Raw genomic sequence first — 25812 nt, forward strand, 5'->3', positions numbered from 1 at the left:
TGTTGTTACTTCGGATCTTCATCCGTGTGGTACTTTTACCTCTTTTCCGCATTTTATCGCTTTCTTAGCTGGAAGACCTCGATAGGAGGCATTTGTTTTCTTTTGTTTATTTACTTCTGCGCCCCTTGTGGGCACGTTTACTTTATACATGTTTGTTTTGTATGTGTTCGTATCCCCACAGGTAGCGCGGTTCCTTCGTCGAGGACTGCCTTTTTGCCCTTTTGCATGAGTAACCCTCAAACCCTAAAACCCAAAGCAACACGTTAACTCCTTCTACTACAGGCGAGTAAGTCTCCAAAGGTCGAGCATCCGGTAGATTGCGTAGTGACGTCGTTCGTCCAAAACCCAATCCATAACCCCATAGTTAGTCGAACTACGGCTTGCTCTGATTCTCATTCCAGACGAGATACGTAGGCATAAGACGCGATGTCTTAGCGAGCACACATCCCCCCAACCCATAGGTCAGCCGAGCTACGAAGACTCTGATTCTCATATTCAGATGAGATACGTATGCAGTGGATGCGACATCCGCGCGAGTCATTTTCATTTAACCCTTTTTTTGGTAAATAACACATTAGATAAACCCACACCCTTTAGACAAGAACTACAAGTGGATCCCGTAGAGTACTACGGATGCGTAGGGGTGCTAATACCTTCCCTTCGCATAACCGACTCCCGAACCCAAGATTTGGTTGCGACACCCCGTCTTGTCCTTTCCTTTTTCAGGTTTACTTTGAGCGTTTCCTTTCCCTCCTTTGGGATGAATAACGCACAGTGGCGACTCTTCTGTCATTTTCTTTCGCCGGTTGTTTTTCGCGCTCTGTATTTTTCAGGTTGCTACAGCTGGCGACTCTGCTGGGGATTGAAAGAAGTTGACCTCTTGCTGGTCCATCTTCCCTAAGCGAGTCCCTCCTAGCTTGTGAAATTTCTTGTTTATTGAGTGTTCATGCTTTTGTACATTTATTTGCTTACCTGCTTGCATGCATCTGTTGTATCTGTTGGATCTGTTTGTTTGTTTGTTGGGATGGGGTGTTCTATGAGAGATAAGCCCATTACCCAGGCTTGAGTGTACACACAGGTTTTAGAGTGGATAATCATGAGGCTTGCGTGGCGTGTTGCTACGTTAAGTCGTTCGTGAAGAACCACAGCCAGACGAGGTTTCTTCTGGATATATTATGTCTTACGGGTGTTCCGTAACGGCAGGATGTTCCTCTAGAAATCGTCGACTCTGGTGACCATTTCCCGAGAACTCAGTCGAGGCCTCTCCTCCGAGACGTGATTATGTTAGCTCTGGTGGGCGCATTCTCGCTGCTCAATCCGAGGATCCCGAGACTGGGAACATGCTATTAGGATGTCCTGTTGAGGGGAGTCAATGGAGGTCTTTTGTCCCGTAATAATACCAAACCTTCAGTGATAAACGTATTATTCGCGACTGAAGGGCTGAAGCTGACGAACTTATGTTCTTAGAACCTACCAGTGAGGGGCGGGCTAAATTCAGGAAACCTTAACCTCCAACCAATCCGGTTTTCTGGAGCAGAGTTTTGGTCTTGTATTATATTCCTCAGTGAATTTCTCTCCAGGCAGTGCAAACTGACAGATGTTCAAGCGGATCCATCAATTCTGATTGACATGCCTTTGCATTGCATAACATCATCTGCATATTTGCATCCAACATCTCATGCTTATTCATTTGCAGGGTATTCCCTTTCAAAACGGGGGTGCCTTAAAACTGAACAAGCAGTGCATCGCATACCATACATATTAACCCTTGTTTGTTTTGCAGGTGTCACCGCAGTGTCTAATGTTTGTTCCCTGTATCAGGCAGTTATTGGTCCCAAGCGAGTCCACAGGTACCCGACAAAGGAAAATCGTCCATAGCTAGCGATGGACCAAGTACAGAAAGAGCTGGCTGATATGCGTGAAAGGATGGATCAGTTCATGACATTGATGACTGGTATGGCAGAACGCCAGGAAAAGCTGAGGGAATTGGTTGAGCAACCGAGGCCCGATCCGGAGGTGGAGATACCAAATGCTGAGGGAAACCCTGGTAACCCTGGGAACACTGATAACCCTGTGAACACTGGTAACACGGGTAACGCAAATACTGATGGAAACCCGGGTAATGTTGGCAACACAGGGAATGTTGGAAATGGTATTGGCGGAAGGTACAATGTGAATCAAGGAATTCAGATTAACGGGCGCCCCGTTACTGAAGATTATCAGTATGATTAATTTTCTTTGCACGACGAGGCCCTCGAGACCACTCGCCGTATGGATGAGCTTGCTGAGAAGCTCAAATCTTTGGAGTCTCAAAATTCCTTAGGCTTTGATGTCACAAATCTTGGTCTGGTTCAGGGAGTAAGGATTCCTCACAAGTTCAAACCCCCTACTTTTGAGAAATACAACGGGGCTTCTTGCCCACGCACTCATCTCCAATCTTATCTGGGAAGGTTGGGAGCTCACATGGAAGATGAAAAGCTGTGGATGAACTATTTTGAAGACAGCCTAACTGGAGCTTCTCGTGAATGGTATTCTCATTTGTCTCGTACTACCATCAAGAGCTGGAAAGACTTGGCAGAGGCTTTTGTCAAGCAATATCAATACAACTTGGACATGGCTCCAAATCGGACCTTGTTGTAAAGTATGTCTCAGACTGCCAAGGAAACCTTTAGAGAGTATGCTCAGCGTTGGAGACAGATTTCTGCGTCCGTCCAACCCCCTATGTCTGAAAGGGAGATGGCGGACATGTTCATGAACACTCTTCAAGGCAATTATATTGAGAGGTTAGCTGCTTGCCCGTCAATCAGCTTTGTAGAAATAGTAATTGCTGGAGAAAGAATTGAGAGTCTGTTGAAGATGGGCCGAATTCAAGACAATAGTGCTTCCAACTCATCAGGTCCCAAGAGACCGTTTGCTGGTAACGGTCAGCGAAGAAAAGAAGGCGAGGCAAGCGTTGTGCATGCCAGCAGAGGCAGGGGTAGAGGACACCCTAATTATTATCAAGATCAAGTGGCCGCAGTCACTATCCCAACACCTGTTCCTCAACCGCAATATCATCCGCAACAACAACCCAGGTACAACAATCAACAACAAGGAGGTAATCCGAGTCAGCAGAGACACTATCAACAACGTCCAAGGCAGACGGACCGGGTCATCGAGCCAATCCCAATGCCTTATTCAGTATTACTTCCCAAGCTGATTGACATGAATCTGGTTACGTTGAGAACTCTGGCCCCACCAATCGATCCCAATAATTTTCCTAGAGGTTATGATGTCAACGGCAGATGTGCTTTTCACTCCAACGCACCTGGCCATACTACAGATAATTGCAAGGCTCTCTAGTTAAAGGTACAAGATTTGAGAGATGCCCAGGCTATCAATTTTGCTCCGGTGCCTAATGTTATCCAGAACCCGATGCCGGCTCACGGCGGGCAGAGGATTAATGTTGTTGATAGTGGGGAACCTTTGAATTTGGTTTCTGATGTGACTAAGGTGAAGACTTCGCTATCGGTGGTTAAAGATCGACTTCTGAAAGGACGGATTTTCCCGGGCTATGGGGAAGAGTGCAGAAATTGTCAAGCTGCCGAAAACGGATGTGACAGTTTGAGAAGGGGTCTTCAGCAACTGATAGATGAAGGTTGTCTTCAGTTCGATCAGGCCCGTCCAGTGAAGAATGATGTATCGACGGTGACGTTTTATTTTACTACTGAAGAAATATATGTTCCCGAGAGACTCACTCCGACAACAATATATTTCCCAGAAAGTACAGAACCAGCAGCGGTGAACATCGAAAGTTCAGCACCAGTTGCAATTTACTCTGACAGCCCTCAATCGACTTTGGTTGGTCCGATCACCATCACAATACCAGGACCCGTTCCGTATGAGAAAGACAGTGTTATCCCGTGGCACTATGGGGCTGATATCTACTGCTAGGGGCAGAGAGTTAACGAAGAAGACATTGACATTGGTAGCTCCGCTGTAGACAATGTTGGAGGGGTTGGTGGCTTCACTCGCAGTGGACGCCTATTTGCACCATCAACATTACGCGCGAATACTGAAGCCGAGGAAGCTGTCAAGGCTAAAGGGAAACAGATGGCTGCCGAAGAGGTTACTACTGAGGAAGATCCTCCTAAGACCGCATTCGAGAAGGGAGTGGATGAGTTTATGAGGATTATCAAGAAAAGTGACTACAAGGTAGTCGACCAGCTAAATCAGACACCATCAAAGATCTCCATTCTCTCACTATTGCTGTGCTCTGAGGCGCACAGAGCAGCCTTATTGAAAGTACTGAATATGGCCTATGTTCCACCGGAGATAACTGTTAACCAGCTGGAGTCGGTAGTTTCCAATGTAAACGCTAGCCGGGGGCTAGGTTTCACCGATAATGACCTGGCATCTGAGGGCAGGAATCACAACAAAGCCCTGCATATCACAATGGAGTGCAAAGGGGTGATGCTTTCCCATGTTTTGGTTGATACAGGCTCTTCTCTAAATGTTCTTCCAAAGAAATCCTTAATGAAGTTGGATTGCGATGACACCATTCTAAGGCCAAGTAACTTAGTTGTGAGGGCTTTTGATGGCTCTAAGAGAGCAGTCTTTGGCGAAGTTGAGTTGCCAGTTAAGATTGGACCGCAGGTGTTCAAGAGCACCTTTTATGTGATGGATATCCAGCCTGCCTACAACTGTCTGCTAGGTCGGCCTTGGATTCATGTTGTCGGTGCTGTTACTTCTACCCTCCACGAGAAGCTCAAATATGAACTAGAAGGTCAGGTCGTCACTGTCTGTGGTGAAGAGGATATTTTTGTTAGCCACCTGTCTACATTTAAGTATGTAGAGATGGACGGTGAGATGCACGAGATGCTGTGTCAGGGCTTCGAAGCCATAAACATCAATGAGGTCGCGCCCGAAGCTGTCTTTTCACCCGAGTTTGAGAAGGTCGGGACTTCTATCTCTTCATACAAGCAAGCTGTCGAAGTGGTTAAAGTTGGTAATGCCCAAGGATGGGGCAAATTTGTGGAGCCAGTCATCAAAGAAGACAAGTTTGGATTGGGGTATGCTCCGGGGTCTCAGAAGAATGAAGTCGGTACTTTCTCCAACGGGGGTTTGGTTTCTCCCCACATTGTCAATGCTGCAGATGAAGACAAGGCTGACAGCGATTGTGACTTAGATAGCTGGATTCGCCCGTGTGTCCCAGAAGAAAAGCTCGACAATTGGTCGTTCGAAAAAGTCATCCGGTTTACTCTACTGAAGGAGTAATTTTTATTGTTTTCCTTTTATCACATGCATAATAAAGTCTTACACTTTTCCCAAGGTGTAACGGCTCATTTGTAGGGCCAACCATTTAGTTACATTTCACAATTATTTTTATCATCAATAAAGGACGGCTTTTGCAAACAATTTTGTGTTCTCTTTCTTTCAGTTTTTTTTTAGAAAAAAAAAATGGCAATGTTTCTTTTTTCGTTTTTTCTTTCTTTCCAAAAAAAAAATCTCTCATTCTAAGGTAAAGCATGATCCTCCATCATGCAGAGCTGACCACCCGGATATCACTACTAACGACACTGCTATGGCCAAGTATGACTTCGACAATCCTATCTATTAAGCCGAAGAAGGGGTTGAGGAAGATTGTGAATTGCCTGAAGGGTTAGCCAGATTATTGAAACAGGAGGACCGAGCTATTACACCTTATCAGGAGGTGATTGAGACCTTCAACATTGGTACCGAAGACGACAAGAAAGAGATCAAGATCGGGGCCAGTCTACAGGCCGAGAGGAATGACCGTTGATCATGTACTTGACTGTGTTAGAAAGGTCAATGGGTTGTGTGCTCGGTCAGCATGACGAGTCAAGTCGAAAAGAGCATGCAATATATTACCTTAGCAAAAGTTTACCGACTGTGAACAAAGATACTCATTGCTCGAGAAAACTTGCCGCACTTTGGCATGGGCTGCTCGCCGACTAAGACTATATATGTTGACTCACACGACTCTATTGATATCAAAAATGGATCCAGTCAAGTATATTTTTGAAAAGCCAGCACTTACCGGAAAGGTTACTAGGTGACAAATGATACTGACAGAGTATAACATCCAATACACTTCACAAAAAGCCATCAAAGGAAGTGTCTTGTCAGAATATCTTGCAGAGCAACCGATTAATGATTATCAAACTATGAGGTTTGACTTTCCTGATGAGGACATCATGTTTCTCAAATCGAGGTATATGTTGATGCCAAGATTGCAAAGTCAAGAACGGAATTTGAGCATGTGGAACACTTGTTGAAGCTTTTTCAGCGTTTGAGGAAGTATAAGCTTCGTCTGAATCCGAAAAAGTGTACATTTGGAGTCCGTTGTGGCAAGTTATTGGGCTTTATCATCAGCGAGAGAGGTATTGAGGTTGATCCTGCCAAGGTCAAAGCAATACAAGAGATGCTTGCGCCCAAAACTGAGAAGCAAGTCCGAGGTTTTCTTGGCCGCTTGATTTATATTTCCAGATTTATATCCCACATGAATGCCATATGTGCGTCGATATTCAAGCTCCTCCGGAAAGATCAGTCTCATGATTGGACCAAGGATTGCCAGAAGGCCTTTGACAGTATTAAAGAGTATTTGTCCGAACCGCCGATTCTGTCTCCACCAGTGGTAGGGAGACCATTGATTATGTATCTGACAGTTCTTGAAGACTCAATGGGTTATGTCCTTGGTCAAAAAGACGAATCAGGAAAAAAATGCTATCTACTACCTGAGTAAGAAGTTCACTGATTGTGAGTCTCGATACTCGACGCTTGAGAAGACATGATGTGCTTTGGCTTGGGCTGCTAAGCGCTTACGCCAGTATATGTTGAATCATAGACTTGGTTGATATCCAAAATGGATCCAATCAAGTATATCTTTGAGAAGCATGCTTTAACTGGGAGAATCGCCCGTTGGCAGATGCTGTTATCTGAGTATGATCTTGAGTATCGAGCTCAGAAGGCTATAAAAGGTAGTATCTTGGCTGACCACTTGGCACATCCACCAATTGAAGATTATCAGTCAGTTCAGTATGACTTCCCAGATGAGGAGATTCTGTATTCGAAGATGAAAGATTGCGATGAGCCTACGCTCGATGAAGGGCCAGAGCCTAGTTCCCGATGGAGCATGGTGTTTGATGGCGCTGTAAATCAATATGGAAATGGTATTGGGGCAGTGATTATTACTCCTCAGGGCACTGTAGCGGGGTATTCGTTACCATTAGATATATTGACTAAATCCAAGGTAAATCATACAAGTCGAGTCGCCACCGCACTTCTATTTATCCAAAGGAATGGTTAGAAAGTGAACAAAAACCTAAAAGTTTTATCGAATCAAAAACTAGTAAAAGAGAGTTAGAGATCTGGGTAAGGGGGTTGGTTATGTAATGGGAAGGTGTTAGGCACCCAAAACATCTTAGGTACTCCTAGGGAGCCCTTTTCATACTTGTTGTAAAGGTTGTTGTTTTTGTGAAAAATTGTTGTGCAAACATGATTGAAGAGATGAGAAGAGAATATACAAGTTTATTTATATTTTGTGTTTGGATGGATAAACCCATTGTCTACATACCATCTTAAAAAAAGATTAGGATCAAAATCTCTTAGTTCGGGGTAAAAATCTCAAAATGAGTTGGTGAATTGATTGGTCCAAAAGCCTTAAGGTCTTTTGTTATCCAAGGGATAAAACTCAACCAACAACCACAAATCCACCATGTGAGGATAGCTTCAACATGCTAGTGAGGGGTTAACCCTATAATAAGCATGGAAGACTCATTGTCCATCACTAAGGATATAGGTGAGTATTACATCTACCTCAAGGATAACTCAAACCTAATAGCTAAAGGTTATGAAAAGTTTTAAGAAAATGGCCATTGAAACCACAAAAAAAGCATTTGAATGGGTTATATTTACCAATGAAAAGTATTTACAAAATATGGTCAAAGTTGACTTAGAAGTTCAATTCAAAATAAGTGTTATGAAAAGGAAGTTTGAAAATCAAAAGCATAAGGCTTAGGTTTCTAATGTTTAAAAAGAAGTGTTAAATGTTTGCACAAACAGTTTTGGCTTGGGTTAGAGTGGAGAGAAGAAAGAAGGGCTAAGATCCTAAGCATACAAGTGGTGAGGGATAAGAAACAAAACCACAAATGGAGTTCCTCTCTTGAGATCATAGGGATGATCCAAGTAGCTCCCATCCTTTGGAATAAGCAATAACACAACAATGGCAAACTCAAGCAATCAACAATCAATGAATTCTTGGACAAGGCTCTTCAAGGCATCTTGTAACTGTAGCGGGGTATTCGTTACCATTAGAGATATTGACTAAATCCAAGGTAAATCATACAAGTCGAGTCGCCACCGCACTTATATTTATCCAAAGGAATGTTTAGAAAACGAACAAAAACCTAAAAGTTTTATCGAATCAAAAACTAGTAAAAATGTCAGAGATCTGGGTAAGGGGGTTGGTTATGCAATGGGAAGGTGCTAGGCACCCAATGCATCCTAGGTACTCCTAGGTGTAACACCCCAAAATTTGCCCTCCTCATTCATGCATTCATTTAGCATTTCATATTGCATTTCATCATGTCAATCAGAATTAGATCCAGAAAAAAAAAACGAAAAAATAAATAAATAATAATAATAATAATTTTTTACAAAAAAAATAAAATAAATAAAAATAATAATAAAAAATTAAATAAAATATAATAGAAAAACTTGGACTTAGACCTCTCTCATTTGAGCCCACAAAGCCATGAAAATCAGGTTATAAAAGAGGGAGATCAGACAGAAAAAGGAAGAGAAGCAAAATACTCTGAGGTTTCCTTGAAACAAAACCCTTGACAAAACCTGAAGAGAAACCTGACAGAGAACTCAGAGCAACCCCCAGGCAGCTCTGAAAAATTCAATCTGACTCACACACTTTCATCTCACGCAAACCCTAACATTGCCTTGCAAACCCAGCCGTGCCATTTGATTTCAACCGGTCTCTCCCATCAGACTCTTGCAGAGATGTTTGCGTGGTTTTCCCACTTTATTTGTGGGGTACCCCCTGGAGGTTCATTCCGATTACCTGTACTGACTCACCTTTCTTTGATGGCATTAGCTTGGGAGATCCCTGGGTTTCTTACTCCTTTAATTGCTGTTACTTCGGATCTTCATCCGTGTGGTACTTTTACCTCTTTTCCGCATTTTATCGCTTTCTTAGCTGGAAGACCTCGATAGGAGGCATTTGTTTTCTTTTGTTTATTTACTTCTGAGCCCCTTGTGGGCACGTTTACTTTATACATGTTTGTTTTGTATGTGTTCGTATCCCCACAGGTAGCGCGGTTCCTTCGTCGAGGACTGCCTTTTTGCCCTTTTGCATGAGTAACCCTCAAACCCTAAAACCCAAAGCAACACGTTAACTCCTTCTACTACAGGCGAGTAAGTCTCCAAAGGTCGAGCATCCGGTAGATTGCGTAGTGACGTCGTTCGTCCAAAACCCAATCCATAACCCCATAGTTAGCTGAACTCCGGCTTGCTCTGATTCTCATTCCAGATGAGATACGTAGGCATAAGACGCGATGTCTTAGCGAGCACACATCCCCCCAACCCATAGGTCAGCCGAGCTACGAAGACTCTGATTCTCATATTCAGATGAGATACGTATGCAGTGGGTGCGACATCCGCGCGAGTCATTTTCATTTAACCCTTTTTTTTAGTAAATAACACATTAGATAAACCCACACCCATTAGACAAGAACTACAAAAGTGGATCCCGTACAGTACTACAGATGCGTATGGGTGCTAATACCTTCCCTTCGTATAACCGACTCCCGAACCCAAGATTTGGTTGCGAGACCCCGTCTTGTCCTTTCCTTTTTCAGGTTTACTTCGAGCGTTTCCTTTCCCTCCTTTGGGATGAATAACGCACGGTGGCGACTCTTCTGTCATTTTCTTTCGCCGGTTGTTTTTCGCGCTCTGTATTTTTCAAGTTGCTACAGCTGGCGACTCTGCTGGGGATTGAAAGAAGTTGACCTCTTGCTGGTCCATCTTCCCTAAGCGAGTCCCTCCTAGCTTGTGTGATTTCTTGTTTATTGGGTGTTCATGCTTTTGTACATTTATTTGCTTACCTGCTTGCATGCATCTGTTGTATCTGTTGGATCTGTTTGTTTGTTTGTTGGGATGGGGTGTTCTATGAGAGATAAGCCCATTACCCAGGCTTGAGTGTACACACAGGTTTTAGAGTGGATAATCATGAGGCTTGCGTGGTGTGTTGCTACGTTAAGTCGTTCGTGAAGAACCACACCCAGACAAGGTTTCTTCTGGATATATTATGTCTTACGGGTGTTCCGTAACGGCAGGATGTTCCTCTAGAAATCGTCGACTCTGGTGACCATTTCCCGAGAACTCAGTCGAGGCCTCTCCTCCGAGACGTGATTATGTTAGCTCTGGTGGGCGCATTCTCGCTGCTCAATCCAAGGATCCCGAGACTGGGAACTTGCTATTAGGATGTCCTGTTGAGGGGAGTCAATGGAGGTCTTTTGTCGTGTAATAATACCAAACCTTCAGTGGTAAACGTATTATTCGCGACTGAAGGGCTGAAGCAGACAAACTTCTGTTCTTAGAACCTACTAGTGAGGGGCGGGCTAAATTCATGAAACCTTAACCTCCAACCAATCCGGTTTTCTGAAGCAGAGTTTTGGTCTTGTATTATACTCCTCAGTGAATTTCTCTCCAGGCAGTGCAACCTGACAGATGTTCAAGCGGATCCATCAATTCTGATTGACATGCCTTTGCATTGCATAACATCATCTGCATATTTGCATCCAACATCTCATGCTTATTCATTTGCAGGGTATTCCCTTTCAAAATGGGGGTGCCTTAAAACTGAACAAGCAGTGCATCGCATACCATGCATATTAACCCTTGTCTGTTTTGCAGGTGTCACCGCAGTGTCTAATGTTTGTTCCCTGTATCAGGCAGTTATTGGTCCCAAGCGAGTCCACAGGTACCCGACAAAGGAAAATCGTCCATAGCTAGCGATGGACCAAGTACAGAAAGAGCTGGCTGATATGCGTGAAAGGATGGATCAGTTCATGACATTGATGACTGGTATGGCAGAAGGCCAGGAAAAGCTGAGGGAATTGGTTGAGCAACCGAGGCCCGATCCAGAGGTGGAGATACCAAATGCTAAGGGAAACCCTGGTAACCCTGGGAACGCTGATAACCCTATGAACACTGGTAACGCGGGTAACGCAAATGCTGATGGAAACCCGGGTAATGTTGGCAACACAGGGAATGTTGGAAATGGTATTGGCGGAAGGTACAATGTGAATCAAGGAATTCGGATTAACGGGCCCCCCGTTACTGAAGATTATCAGTATGATTAATTTTCTTTGCACGACGAGGCCCTCGAGACCACTCGCCGTATGGATGAGCTTGCTGAGAAGCTCAAATCTTTGGAGTCTCAAAATTCCTTAGGCTTTGATGTCACAAATCTTGGTCTGGTTCAGGGAGTAAGGATTCCTCACAAGTTCAAACCCCCTACTTTTGAGAAATACAACGGGGCTTCTTGCCCACGCACTCATCTCCAATCTTATCTGGGAAGGTTGGGAGCTCACACGGAAGATGAAAAGCTGTGGATGTACTATTTTGAAGACAGCCTTACTGGAGCTTCTCGTGAATGGTATTCTCATTTGTCTCGTACTACCATCAAGAGCTGGAAAGACTTGGCAGAGGCTTTTGTCAAGCAATATCAATACAACTTGGACATGGCTCCAAATCGGACCTTGTTGTAAGGTATGTCTCAGACTGCCAAGGAAACCTTTAGAGAGTATGCTCAGCGTTGGAGACAGATTGCTGCGTCCGTCCAACCCCCTATGTCTGAAAGGGAGATGGCGGACATGTTCATGAACACTCTTCAAGGCAATTATATTGAGAGGTTGGCTACTTGCCCGTCAATCAGCTTTGTAGAAATAGTAATTGCTGGAGAAAGAATTGAGAGTCTGTTGAAGATGGGCCGAATTCAAGACAATAGTGCTTCCAACTCATCAGGTCCCAAGAGACCGTTTGCTGGTAACGGTCAGCGAAGAAAAGAAGGCGAGGCAAGCGTTGTGTATGCCGGCAGAGGCAGGGGTAGAGGACTCCCTAATTATTATCAAGATCAAGTGGCCGCAGTCACTATTCCAACACCTGTTCCTCAACCGCAATATCATTCGCAACAACAACCCAGGTACAACAATCAACAACAAGGAGGTAATCCGGGTCAGCAGAGACACTATCAACAACGTCCAAGGCAGACGGACCGGGTCATCGAGCCAATCCCAATGCCTTATTCAGTATTACTTCCCAAGCTGATTGACATGAATCTGGTTACGTTGAGAACTCTGGCCCCACCAATCGATCCCAATAATTTTCCTAGAGGTTATGATGTCAACGGCAGATGTGTTTTTCACTCCAACACACCTGGCCATACTACAGATAATTGCAAGGCTCTCCAGTTAAAGGTACAAGATTTGAGAGATGCCCAGGCTATCAATTTTGCTCCGGTGCCTAATGTTATCCAGAACCCGATGCCGGTTCACGACGGGTAGAGGATTAATGCTGTTGATAGTGGGGAAACTTTGAATTTGGTTTCTGATGTGACTAAGGTGAAGACTTCGCTATCGGTGGTTAAAGACCGACTTCTTAAAGGACGGATTTTCCCGGGCTATGGGGAAGAGTGCAGAAATTGTCAAGCTGCCGAAAACGGATGTGACAGTTTGAGAAGGGGTATTCAGCAACTGATAGATGAAGGTTGTCTTCAGTTCGATCAGGCCCGTCCAGTGAAGAATGATGTATCGACGGTGACGTTTTATTTCACTCCTGATTACCTGTATTGACTCACCTTTCTTTGATGGCATTAGCTTGGGAGATCCCTGGGTTTCTTACTCCTTTAATTGCTGTTACTTCGGATCTTCATCCGTGTGGTACTTTTACTTCTTTTCCGCATTTTATCGCTTTCTTAGCTGGAAGACCTCGATAGGAGGCATTTGTTTTCTTTTGTGTATTTACTTCTGAGCCCCTTGTGGGCACGTTTACTTTATACATGTTTGTTTTGTATGTGTTCGTATCCCCACAGGTAGCGCGGTTCCTTCGTCGAGGACTGCCTTTTTGCCCTTTTGCATGAGTAACCCTCAAACCCTAAAACCCAAAGCAACACGTTAACTCCTTCTACTACAGGCGAGTAAGTCTCCAAAGGTCGAGCATCCGGTAGATTGCGTAGTGACGTCGTTCGTCCAAAACCCAATCCATAACCCCATAGTTAGCCGAACTATGGCTTGCTCTGATTCTCATTCCAGATGAGATACGTAGGCATAAGACGGGATGTCTTAGCGAGCACACATCCCCCTAACCCATAGGTCAGCCGAGCTACGAAGACTCTGATTCTCATATTCAGATGAGATACGTATGCAGTGGATGCGACATCCGCGCGAGTCATTTTCATTTAACCCTTTTTTTAGTAAATAACACATTAGTTAAACCCACACCCTTTAGACAAGAACTACAAAAGTGGATCCCGTAGAGTACTACGGAAGCGTAGGGGTGCTAATACCTTCCCTTCGCATAACCGACTCCCGAACCCAAGATTTGGTTGCGAGACCCCGTCTTGTCCTTTCCTTTTTCAGGTTTACTTCGAGCGTTTCCTTTCCCTCCTTTGGGATGAATAACGCACGGTGGCGACTCTTCTGTCATTTTCTTTCGCCGGTTGTTTTTCGCGCTCTGTATTTTTCAGGTTGCTACACTAGGGAGCCATTTTCACATTTGTTGTAAGGTTGTTGTTTTGTGAAAATTTATTTGTGAAAACATGATTGAAGGGATGAGAAAAGCGTGTATGTTTATCTAATGTACTACTGACTAAAAGAAGGGTCAAAAGAAAATGAATCGCACGGATGTCGCATCCACTGCATACGTATCTCATCTGAATCTGAGAATCAGAGTCCTCGTAGCTCGGCTACCTATGGGTTAGGGGTTAGTGTGCTCGCTAAGACATCACGTCTTATGCCTACGTATCTCATCTGGGATGAAAATTAGAGCAACACGTAGTTCGACCAACTACGGGTTAAGGGTTTTGGGCGAACGACGTTACTACACAATCTACCGGATGCTCGACCTTTGGAGACTTACTCGCCTGTAGTAGAAGGAGTAAACGTGTTCTTAGGAGAAGAAAAATCAATGAGTTGTTTGGGTTTTAGGGATGCTTATGCAAAAGGGCAGTCCTAGGCTAGGGAACCGCGCTACCTTACTAGACCTGCAACAAGGGAATACAAAACAAACATGCATAAGGTAAACACGCCAACAAGGGCAGGTCAGTACAGGTGATCGGAATAAACCTCTAGGTGGTATCCCACAAATAAAGTGGAATACCAAGAAAGCCATCTCTGCAATAGTCACGTGAGTCCTCACAAAAACTCAAAAAAAAGGTTAGAGTAACAGGATGTAATTAGGGGAAAACAATGTCATGGCAAACACAAAACAGGTTAGAGTAAACAGAAAAAAAACAAATACGGTCACGATCGCTGCTGCGTTGCTTAGCGAAGGCATAGCGAAGCCTCGCTACGTGCTCGCCTAGCGATGGTGCTAGGGAGCGCCTGCGGGTTTTGGGTTCTTCATGGATAACAGTACGATCTTAGAAACCCCAAACCTCTTGGTGCACATTTCAGAAATTAAACAATTAAACATTCAAGGTATTGCCTTATACATTCATGCATATCTAAACACGCGGGCAAAACCTGACGATACCTCACACATTCAGAGCATTCAAATTGAAAACATAGGGTAAAGGGGATAAGGCAAACCTGATTGGAGAACGATAAAAATCGAATGGCACGACTGGGTCGCAAGGCAATGTTAGGGTTTACGTGAGGCGGAGGCGAAAAAGTGTGTGAGTCAGAGTGAACTTCTCAGAGCTTCCTGGGGGTTGCTGCAGATTAGTTCGCCTCTCTCCTTCTCTCCCTTTTTGTACTCTTTCTCTTCAGCTTTGTCTCCCTCTGATAATCCAGGGTTTGTAATAGTCTCCAGTCTCTAGTATTTATAACTGATTTCCTGGCTTTGTGGGTTCAACTGAGGCCTAAAACTTTCTGTTATTTTCTTAAAACGCGTGCTCTTCGCCTAGCGAAGGATCTGCTCGCCTAGCGAGCATGACAGTCCAGTTCGCTTAGGGAACCATGCTGCTCGCCTAGCGAGCTTGACAGCTCAGAAATAGATTTTTACTCTTTCAAGATTAGCATTCTGAATGACGAATAGATCCCATTGGAACATGTTGGAAGTAACCCACGTCATTCCCTTGTGCTTTTGGTTAGTAAACAAAAATAAGAGAAACAATGATATATAATTCAAGCATACTTGGTGATCTCGAACCAATCACAAGGAGTCCCACCCAAAGGCAAAGGGAACCAAGATGCTTATGATCCTTGAGGCTATGCAAATGCAATGTTATGATGACATGGGGGATCTTAGGGCCAAAATTGGGGTCTTACAGATGCCCCTATTTAAGGTCATTCTAGCCGGAGAAGTGAAGGTTAAAATCTTCATCTGGTAGAATGGGCTTAAATAATAACAAAGAGACGAATTTTGGTTCCTAGGAGACCTCATGATGCAAATGTAGGTATGAAAAATGGTAACACTCTGTGGAGATATGTTATCCACAAAAGCAAAGAAATCAGAAGCCACTGATAATCCATATGAGCAATTCACTCCATGGGACCAAGACCTTGGGGACTCTCCTGGGGATAGAAAAGGGATAAAAATGCGCGAGCAGGTCACGACTCAAAGCTTGGGGAACGGAATTCCAAAGGGAATAAGCCGATGGAAAGATTCGAACTGACTCGAAGACGCCTGTATTGGGGAATATGCCAATACGCCGAAACTATCCACAACGGATACTTCGGATAAAAATCCGGACGAAAATAATCCACTAAGGGGCCTCGCTAGGGATGTCTAAAAAGACTCTCCTGAGGAAACAGTGAGATGAGGTGTTACCGGTTACTGGGTAACAAGCTCAATGAGACATGTGATCTGAACACCGGTATAAGGGCGAGAGATACAACATGCTCAAGAAGAATGAATATCCAAGACCGATATAAGGGTGAGAGATATCAAGACTTCAAAACATCTGAGGAAGACCTAAAAGGTATATTTCACCTTAGGAACCCTGACTCCACAGGGGACAAACGTCATAATAGGGAGCAGAAAGGAAGGAACACCAGGGATACCGGTTACTGGGCATATAATAGGTGACCAACCAAGACGTGAATTGGGGAATATTCCCAAAACACTCATCATCCAAAAGAGGGATAAAAGCAAACTCGATTACAGGATGGATATTCGACTCCACAAAGGGGATACGAATCTTACTCGACTAGGGAAGAACAAAGCTTCGACCAAAGAGTTCATGAGATACATCATCTATTACCGTCAGAACATAGATAATATACTCACATGGGCGATTATCCACAACCGGTTACTGGGTTAATAAAGGATAAATCGACCGAAAAGAAAAGGCATCGGGATTGTCGCATTCGCGAAAAACAACCGGCGGGAAAAGACACAGAGCTGCCACCGTGCGTTATTTATCCTAAAGGAGGGAAAGGAAACGCTCGAAGTAAACCTATAAAAGGGAAAGGAATGGTCTGACGACCAGAGATTACTAGGTACGGGAGTCGGTTACGCAAGGGGAAGGTATTAACACCCCTCACGTCCTTCGTACTCGACGGGATCCACGCTCAAAAGAATAGAATAAGGTTGCTAACAAACTGCTCAAAACTGCACACACTAGAATAATAAAATAGGTGAAAGAAGACGGAGAAAGTGGACTCGGCAGGATATCGCATCCTAGGCCTACGTAGTTTGCCAGAAACGAACATCAGAGTCGACGTAGTTCGGGGATACGGGGAACGTGCTCGCTAGGACATCGCATCCTATGCATACGTATCTTCTCTAACCAGAGTAAGAATCAGAGCACTCGTAGCTCGGCTAACGCACGCCGAAGCAAAACGCTGAAAAGAGACGCTAAGACGTTAAAAGAAACACACAACAGGAAAAGGAAGCCCAATAGATGGGCTTACATCCAACTCCAGACAAGCAAACGCAAACAGGAAACGGAATGCCAATCAATGGGCTTACATCCAACTCCTAGCAAACAACAAACAAACGGGAAACCGAATGCCAATAGATGGACTTACATCAGACTCCGAACCAACAACAAACAAACGGGAAACCAAATGCCAATAGATGGACTTACATCAGACTCCGAACAAAGAAAGGGTACAACCACACACACGCAGAGGCAAAAAGGTTGAAAAAAGAAAAGGGTGCCCGGAGAGATCAACTCAATCTCCTGCCTACGTATCTCATCTGGTATGAGAATCAGGGCGACGTAGTTCCCCTTAACAGGGAAAAAACTTTCCTAACCAGAGACTAGGGAGATAACGAACTAATAGGGAGACTACGACTCGAGCCTAAAAGTTGTCATGCAAACGATCCCTAAGTTGGAGTCTCTAATCAGCACCTAACTCGCACAGGAAGCAAGCTAGCCTAAACAACAAGTAAACAAGCACAAGTATCACACGCTATATGCAAACAAGCGGCTCATACAAGGTTAGGCTTTAGTCAAGGGGTCATATCAACCTCGACAAACAAGCCAACACTGGAAGGGTATGAAGAAGCTCTTAACCACTGACTTTGACCGTCAGGGTGAGAAGATGAAAGGTAATGAGGATAAGACCTTATAGCTCTTAACCCGGGCCTGGGTGAGCTTCAAATCAATGAAAGCATGGGGATCCAGAATGAGGGACCCTACTCCACTTGACTGACTCTATATACAAGATCTTGGGTTAGGTTCAAGAGCGTCAGCACGTAGTGCGAGCATAATGAACGACTCAACGATTAATAGGGGACTGACTGCTAGTCCCTTCTATCTGTCAATTGCCTCTTCACTTAGGAGGACTTAAGTAACATGCCTCGACAAGGAGGTCTTTAGCACAAAAGTAAACAAACACAGTCATTTCCTCTTAAGGAGGACTTCAGCCAAATGCCTGCCAAAAGAAACGACAGGGCTTCCAGACTACATGGAGTTAGAGGATGATTACCTATGTGGTATACCAACCACAACCAAAGCAAAGCTCAAGCAAGAGCTAAAAGCGACTAATGTACCTGTACAAAAGTCAAACAAGTCAATATTCACATTCAGAAGAACCAAACAGACAACAGTAGGACATTTCCAATATGTACACAATGCAAGTCCTATGTGTAAACAACTCAAGTGAGTTCAACACCAATGAACCTACAACACAACAAAAGTTAGTGGACAAAGTAATTTGCATCTTAAGTAATGAGATCACATCAACCACTAGAGCTAATTGCTTGAACCTGAAATACAAAGCTCAAATGGTGAGTACAAACCACTAGTGCAAAGACTAGGGTCAAAGGCAAAGCAAAAAGTCAAAACAGAATTTGATATTCAACATGAAGCACATTTATTCAAGCATGAACATGTCCTAAAAAGGATCAAATCCAAATCACAAGGCAAAGTCATTAACTAATCAGGATAAGGAAAAAGCACACAAGATGATCAACAATTGGACATACAAATGAGAAAATGCACATTAAATCAGGAACACATCCAATGATCATGAAATTTTATATACACGCTCAACATGTTAAACACAAGCATCATGCAAAAAATTAGAATCAGAAGAGCTCAATTGACATGTCAAAGAAAATGAACAAGAGCAGCATCAAAATGTGTGACACAAATTGTCACCCCCAAAGTCCATGTGTCTAAAACAGAAATGGAAGATGCTAAAAATGCCAAACAAAATCCAAAAGATCATGTTATGTGTCATGAATAAGCATGTCAAATTTCAAGGCAATTGGAGAAAGTATGAGCATTTCACAAATCAAATAGCACAACATGTCACATTTGGCACCATGTTCAAACACACAATCACATTTAAAAATCCAAAAATGCTAAAATCAGGAAATGAACTTCACAAAATAATAGACATTACAATGAACATGTGACAAAAAATTTGGATTTAATTGGACTTGTTTTTCCATTTTTTATGATTTTTTGAATTAACATGAAATAAAATGAATAACATGAAAATCAAATGGAAAATGACATGTGAAATGAAAATTGGAACAATGCATCATGAAGAATTGAACATAGGAACATGAAGTCACAAAAGCGCTGGAGAATGAAAATGGAAAATGCGCTCTAGGCCAGGTTCGAACCAAGGCACTCAAGGTTATTGGCGCTAACATGAAATCAATTGGAAAAATCCAAGGCATCGCTCAGGGGGAATCGAACCAAGGTAGCGAAGGTTGTAGGCGCGTTTTCAAAGTGAAACACAGCGTTTCAACATGGCAAGGGCAAGCAAAATGGAAATTAAACTAGCACTCGCACAGAATCGAACAGAGGACGGCAATGTTATAGGCGCTTCTACAGTACATTTCAAACGCGCGAACCAGCAAGCCCTAATACTATTCACAGTCGGTGGTTGACGGTGGTTTCCACCGTCTTCCTCAATGGAACCGGCGGAGCTACAGTGACCTTCCTCAAATTTTTTCCAGAATTTTGCATGGGATACACCGTTCGAACCGTCTCATTACCAGGAAAGAAAATTCATGCATCAAACTTGAAATCATCCTATCTCATGCAATACTCATCCATTTTCAATAAATATTATATCAGAATTCTCAGTGTTCAAAGACCTACAAGATCATGGCAATAGAATTAAGAATAATGAGATTCGATTTCTAACCTCTTGAAGAACAGAATGGTGATTTCGTGGATTCAAGGCTTCAAAAGTGTCCAGATCCACTCCTAAGCTTGTGTATGGAAGCTTGATGCATGAATTGATGCTTGAAATAGCTTGGATCTAGTTCAAATTGCAACTTCCATGTTCATCTTCATGTGTTCAACTTGCTTGATTCTTGGCCAAAATCTTCAATCCATAGCTTGATCCCTACTAAATGACACTCAAGGAACACGATTATGCAATAAAATTGAGGTGTTATATGAAGAAAATTCAAATTTGGATTGAGAGGAAAATTTGGAGGGAAATGAAATTCTAGATCTAGAACTTGTAAAACTGATCAATTCTGTTACAATTAAGCTTATATATCACATGTTAATCACTTTTCTAATGATAATTAGGCTTGGCTAATGAAAGTTTAACAAAATATGGAGTGTAATGCCAAATTGGTAAATTCACCTTATGCATGGCCAAATGGACGTGAACAGTACACATGCATGGTTCAAATACACTTAAAATCAGCTCATGAGCATAATTGGCTTGGAATTTAGCATGTATGATGCACCAAATTTAAATTCGTCATTTTTCCTCCAAAAAGCACATGTATGCACCAATGGCCATGTGAGATTTTTTCATGCAATGAAATGATAGATTTGGAAAATATTAGTCACAAGAAGCAATATGCAAAAAGAGTGGCTTAAATTGGAGTTTTGAATCAAAAGTTATGGCACTTTGAAATTTCATGCACACTTGGTGATCATTTGCTCATAACTTCTCAACCCTTCATCAGATGCTCATGATCTTTGACTTTTTAAAGTGGGAGAGAAAGATCTTCAACTTTCATGTTGGACAAAATTTCATTTGAAGCTTCTTTGATGTTGGAAAGTCAAGTTGAATGTGGTCCAAAAACTTGCCATTTTTGGAAACTTAAAATTACAGGTCAATTTCCATTTTTGGAAACTTTTGATCTGGCTTCAAAATCTTCAAGGCATATGTTTGACATGATGAATAAGCCTCTTTTGGACATGAATGAAGTGTCTCAAACCAATTCTCCACCTCCTAGCCCTTAGTTGACTTTACAGTTGACTTTTATGGGCCCCAAGATGACCTGGAAATGCACTGATGAGTTTGGGCCTCTACCACTTGGTAAAGTTGCTACAAAATGAACCTTGGCTCATATAAGCTCTCTAGAACAATCATGTGGCCTTCATCTCAAGGAAAGACTTGCCCTTTTGTACTGATGAATCTCTTGATGCCAATGCTAAATGCCAAGATGCAATGCAATATGAAATGATTTATGACCTAAAAAATGAAATGAATGCATGAATGGGGGGTGCAAATTTGAGGTTCTACAGGGATACCGAAACTAGGTATATAATGATGACCAATCAGACGGAGAAACAATCGTCGCCAACAACAACAGGGTAGACGAGAGATGACCTGCTGGGGATAAATTGCGTAATCAGGGCAATTATCCAAGCAGATGAGGGGATATCATCACCGAATATTGGATGAAGATAACTGTCAATAATTAAAGATGAGCAAAAATAGTTACTCTGCAAAAAGGGAAGAAATAGGGTTTACAGCTACCAGTATGAGGGTAGAGAACCACAGACTCCGTCGGGGATAATAATTACTGAATATTGAGCAATTATTCATTTACCACGGGGAAACAGGAAAAGAGTCTCAAGAGATCGATCTAGGATCAAACTAGATAGGCACACCAAATCAAGACTTGTCCCGGTGAGGATATAACTCAATGGGGAAAACCATCCCAATATATGTGTTGGGAAGGAACAAAAACAATCAACATCCACGATGATATAACCCGGTGGGGAACATGGAAGAAAGGATAGACGCTTTATGCCTATGGAGCTGACTCTATATGGAGAGATCAGACACACACATCTGCTTGGGGAAACATATCACCAAATAGCAGGAGACAACAAACAGCGAATATATGGCAAAGAATGCAACATGAATATCTGAATGTTATAATTATGCATGTATATGCGTGGTTTTATGTATGATGTATGCTGACAAACAGATATATCTAACACAATCAGGTCCAGGAATCAACCACCCGGTACTACATCTCAAGAGAGAAAGCCAAGTCCCCTAAGGGCGACTGTCCTTGTAGGGGATGAACATTAGTCGTTCTAGTTGGGGACGAGAGTTATCACAGACAAGGTCCATCACACCAACAACTCTACTGGGGAATTTATCCGAGGAGATAAAGAATTTATCGGGATCAACCACCAAATACCGCTCTTGCCCAAAGAGATCCAAACTGCTGAGGAAGAAAGATTGCTACTTTGCTGAAGGGAAGAGAGGTGACTCTCAACAAGCAATCCACTTGGTAGGATAAACCACAAAAGGTTCCGGAGGTAGGAGATATAGTCATGCCAGGAATATGGACAAAATCGTACCCTGTTGGGGATCGTACCATCCTTGGGAGAGCACTGAGGATCTCCTAAGTATCCTTTCATCATTGTGAATGTTCACTTTGTTTAAAAACAAATTATGGAAAATTTGATTGTTTAAAAACAATGATATTTTCTTAATCAAAACATGCAAAACATTTGTTGAATAGAAATAGATAAGAATGCCAATAACTGGATAAAAGGCTCAAATTTATTTGATATAATGGTAGTCTGCGAATGGCAAGACTCCATAGATCTTTACAAATTTGGAATTGGTGATATATTTTGGAAAAGGGCTACATTGAACATAATGACCATTTCTCCACCAATTCTGAATCCGATGTATTTGAAGCTTTGGTTGATAATGAGCGAGAATCTCTGACGGACGGCAGTTGCAGAACAAAGTCTTGTCAGGATGCAGTTACTTGCCAAATCCCTATTTTTTGCCTAGATTGCCCCAGGATGAGGTACTCAATCTAGCGGGATACATATATCATTATTATATATTTTTTGTGTCTCTAACTTTTTCCTGGATCGCCCTTTCGGGTTTTCAATCCATCGAGACGCTCATTTTTGCCTAAGCCGCCCTTTCGAGTTTTCAACTTAGCGAGCTATTCCGTTTTTATTTTTTAGGCGAAGTATTTCTTGACTGCATCTGCATTCACAGGACGAGTGAAATCCTCCCCATCCATAGTTGTAAGTATCAAAGCACCGCCTGAAAAGGCTCTCTTAACAACATACGGACCCTCATAGTTTGGAGTCCACTTGCCCCTGTATCGGGTGCGAAAGTCAAGACTTTCTTGAGCACAAGGTCACCTTCTCGGAACACACGAGGCTTGACCTTCTTATCAAAAGCTTTCTTCATCATTTGCTGATATAACTAACCGTGGCACATGGCAGTCAATCTCTTCTCTTCAATCAAATTCAGCTGGTCATAACGACTCTGAACCCATTCCGCATCAATCAACATGGCTTCCATCAAGACTCTCATTGATGGGATTTCCACCTCTACAGGGAGTACGGCCTCCATGCCATAAACAAGAGAGAAAGGGGTTGCCCCTGTTGAAGTGCGGACAAATGTACGATATCCATGCAAAGCGAATGGCAACATCTCATGCCAATATTTGTACGTAACAACCATATTCTGGATAATTTTCTTAATGTTCTTATTAGCAGCTTCAACAACCCCATTCATCTTGGGTCTGTAAGGAGAAGAATTAAGATGCACAATCTTGAACTCATTACACAGTTCTCTCATCATCTTGTTGTTCAAGTTAGATCCATTATCGGTAATGATCTTATCTGGCACACCATATCGACATATGAGTTGGTTCTTGATAAACTTCACGACCACCTGCCTGGTCACATTTGCATATGAAGCCGTTTCAACCCACTTGGTGAAGTAATCAATTGCTACGAGAATAAATCTGTGTCCGTTGGACGCTTTCGGCTCTATCATGCCAATCATGTCAATTCCCCACATGGAGAAAGGCCATGGTGATGAAATCACATTCAAAAGTGTCGGGGGAACATGAATCTTATCCGCATAAATCTGACACTTATGGCACTTCTTCACATATTTGCAACAGTCAGACTCCATTGTCAGCCAATAGTAGCCTGCTCTCAACATCTTTCTAGCCATGGCATGTCCATTGGAATGAGTACCAAATGAACCCTCATGGACCTCAGTCATCAACAGGTCTGCTTCGTGTCTATCCACGCATCTGAGGAGAACCATGTCAAAATTTCTCTTATAAAGCACATCACCATTGAGGTAAAAACTGCCTGACAATATCCTCAAAGTCTTCATATCTTTCATAAACACCCCGGGTGGGTAAGTATGGTTCTGAAGGAAACACTTGATATCATAATACCATGATTTATCATCTTTTACTTCCTCTACTGCAAATACATGAGCTGGTCTATCCAAGCGCATCACAACGATATTGGGAACTTCATTCCAGAGTTTAACCACAATCATTGAAGCAAGTGTAGCAAGAGTGTCTGCCATCCGATTCTCATCTCGAGAAATATGATGGAAGTCAACCTCAGTAAAGAACGTTGAAATCCTCCTCGCATAATCTCTGTATGGAATGAGGCTTGGCTGATTCGTTTCCCACTCACCCTTAATCTGATTAACAACGAGGGCTGAATCACCATAAACATCAAGGTGCTTGATCCTTAGATCGATGCATTCCTCCAATCCCATAATACAGACCTCATACTCAGCCATATTATTTGTGCACTTGAAAGTTAGCCTTCCTGTAAAAGAAATATGTGTGCCCTGAGGAGTAATAATTACTGCCCCAATACCATTTCCATATTGATTTACAGCGCCATCAAATACCATACTCCATCTAGAACCAGGCTCTGGCCCTTCATCAAGTGTGGGTTCATCGTAATCTTTCATTTTCAAATACAGAATCTCCTCATCTGGGAAGTCATACTGAATCGACTGATAGTCCTCAATTGGTTGATGTGCCAAGTGGCCAGCCAAAATACTACCTTTAATAGCTTTCTGAGCTCGATACTCAATATCATACTCAGACAACAACATCTGCCAACGGGCAATCCTTCCAGTCAAAGCAGGCTTCTCAAATACATACTTGATTGGGTCCATTCTGGATATCAACCAAGTGGTATGATTCAACATATACTGTCGTAAGCGCTTAGCGGCCCAAGCCAAAGCACAACATGTCTTCTCAAGCATTGAATATCGAGACTCACAATCGGTGAACTTCTTACTTAAGTAGTAAATAGCATACTCTTTCTTCCCTGATTCATCTTGCTGGCCAAGGACACAACCCATAGAATCTTCAAGAATAGTCAGATACATGATCAATGGTCTCCCTTCCACGGGCGAAGACAGAATCGGAGGCTCAGACAGATACTCTTTAATACTATCAAAAGCTTTCTGGCAATCTTCAGTCCAATCATGAGACTGATCTTTCCGGAGGAGCTTGAATATTGGCGCACATGTGGCAGTCATGTGGGATATGAATCTGGAAATGTAATTCAAGCGGCCAAGAAAACCTCGGACTTGCTTCTCAGTTTTGGGCGCAGGCATTTCTCGTATTGCTTTGACCTTTGCAGGATCAACCTCAATACCTTTCTCACTAGCAATAAATCCCAATAACTTGCCGGAACGGACTCCAAATGTACTTCCTCAAATGCTGAAAAAGCTTCAACAGGTGCTGTACATGTTCAACTTCCATTCTTGACTTAGCAATCATATCATCAACGTATACCTCAATCTTCTTGTGCATCATATCATGGAACAAGGTAGTCATGGCTCGTTGATACGTGGCTCCGGCGTTCTTCAAACCGAAGGGCATCACTCGATAACAGAATGTTCCCCAAGGTGTGATGAATGTTGTCTTCTCCATATCCTCGGGTGCCATTTTAATCTGATTATATCTGGAAAATCCATCCATAAACGAGAAGACTTTGAATTTAGCTGTATTATCTACCAACATATCAATATGCGATAGAGGGAAATCATCTTTCGGACTAGCTTTATTCAAGTCTTTATAGTCCACACACATCCGGACTTTTCCATCTTTCTTTGGCACGGGCACAATATTGGCCACCCACTGAGGATATGT

This window comes from Lathyrus oleraceus, chromosome 5 (assembly GCF_024323335.1).
Source record: "Lathyrus oleraceus cultivar Zhongwan6 chromosome 5, CAAS_Psat_ZW6_1.0, whole genome shotgun sequence".
In the NCBI taxonomy this organism is placed as follows: Eukaryota; Viridiplantae; Streptophyta; class Magnoliopsida; order Fabales; family Fabaceae; genus Lathyrus; species Lathyrus oleraceus.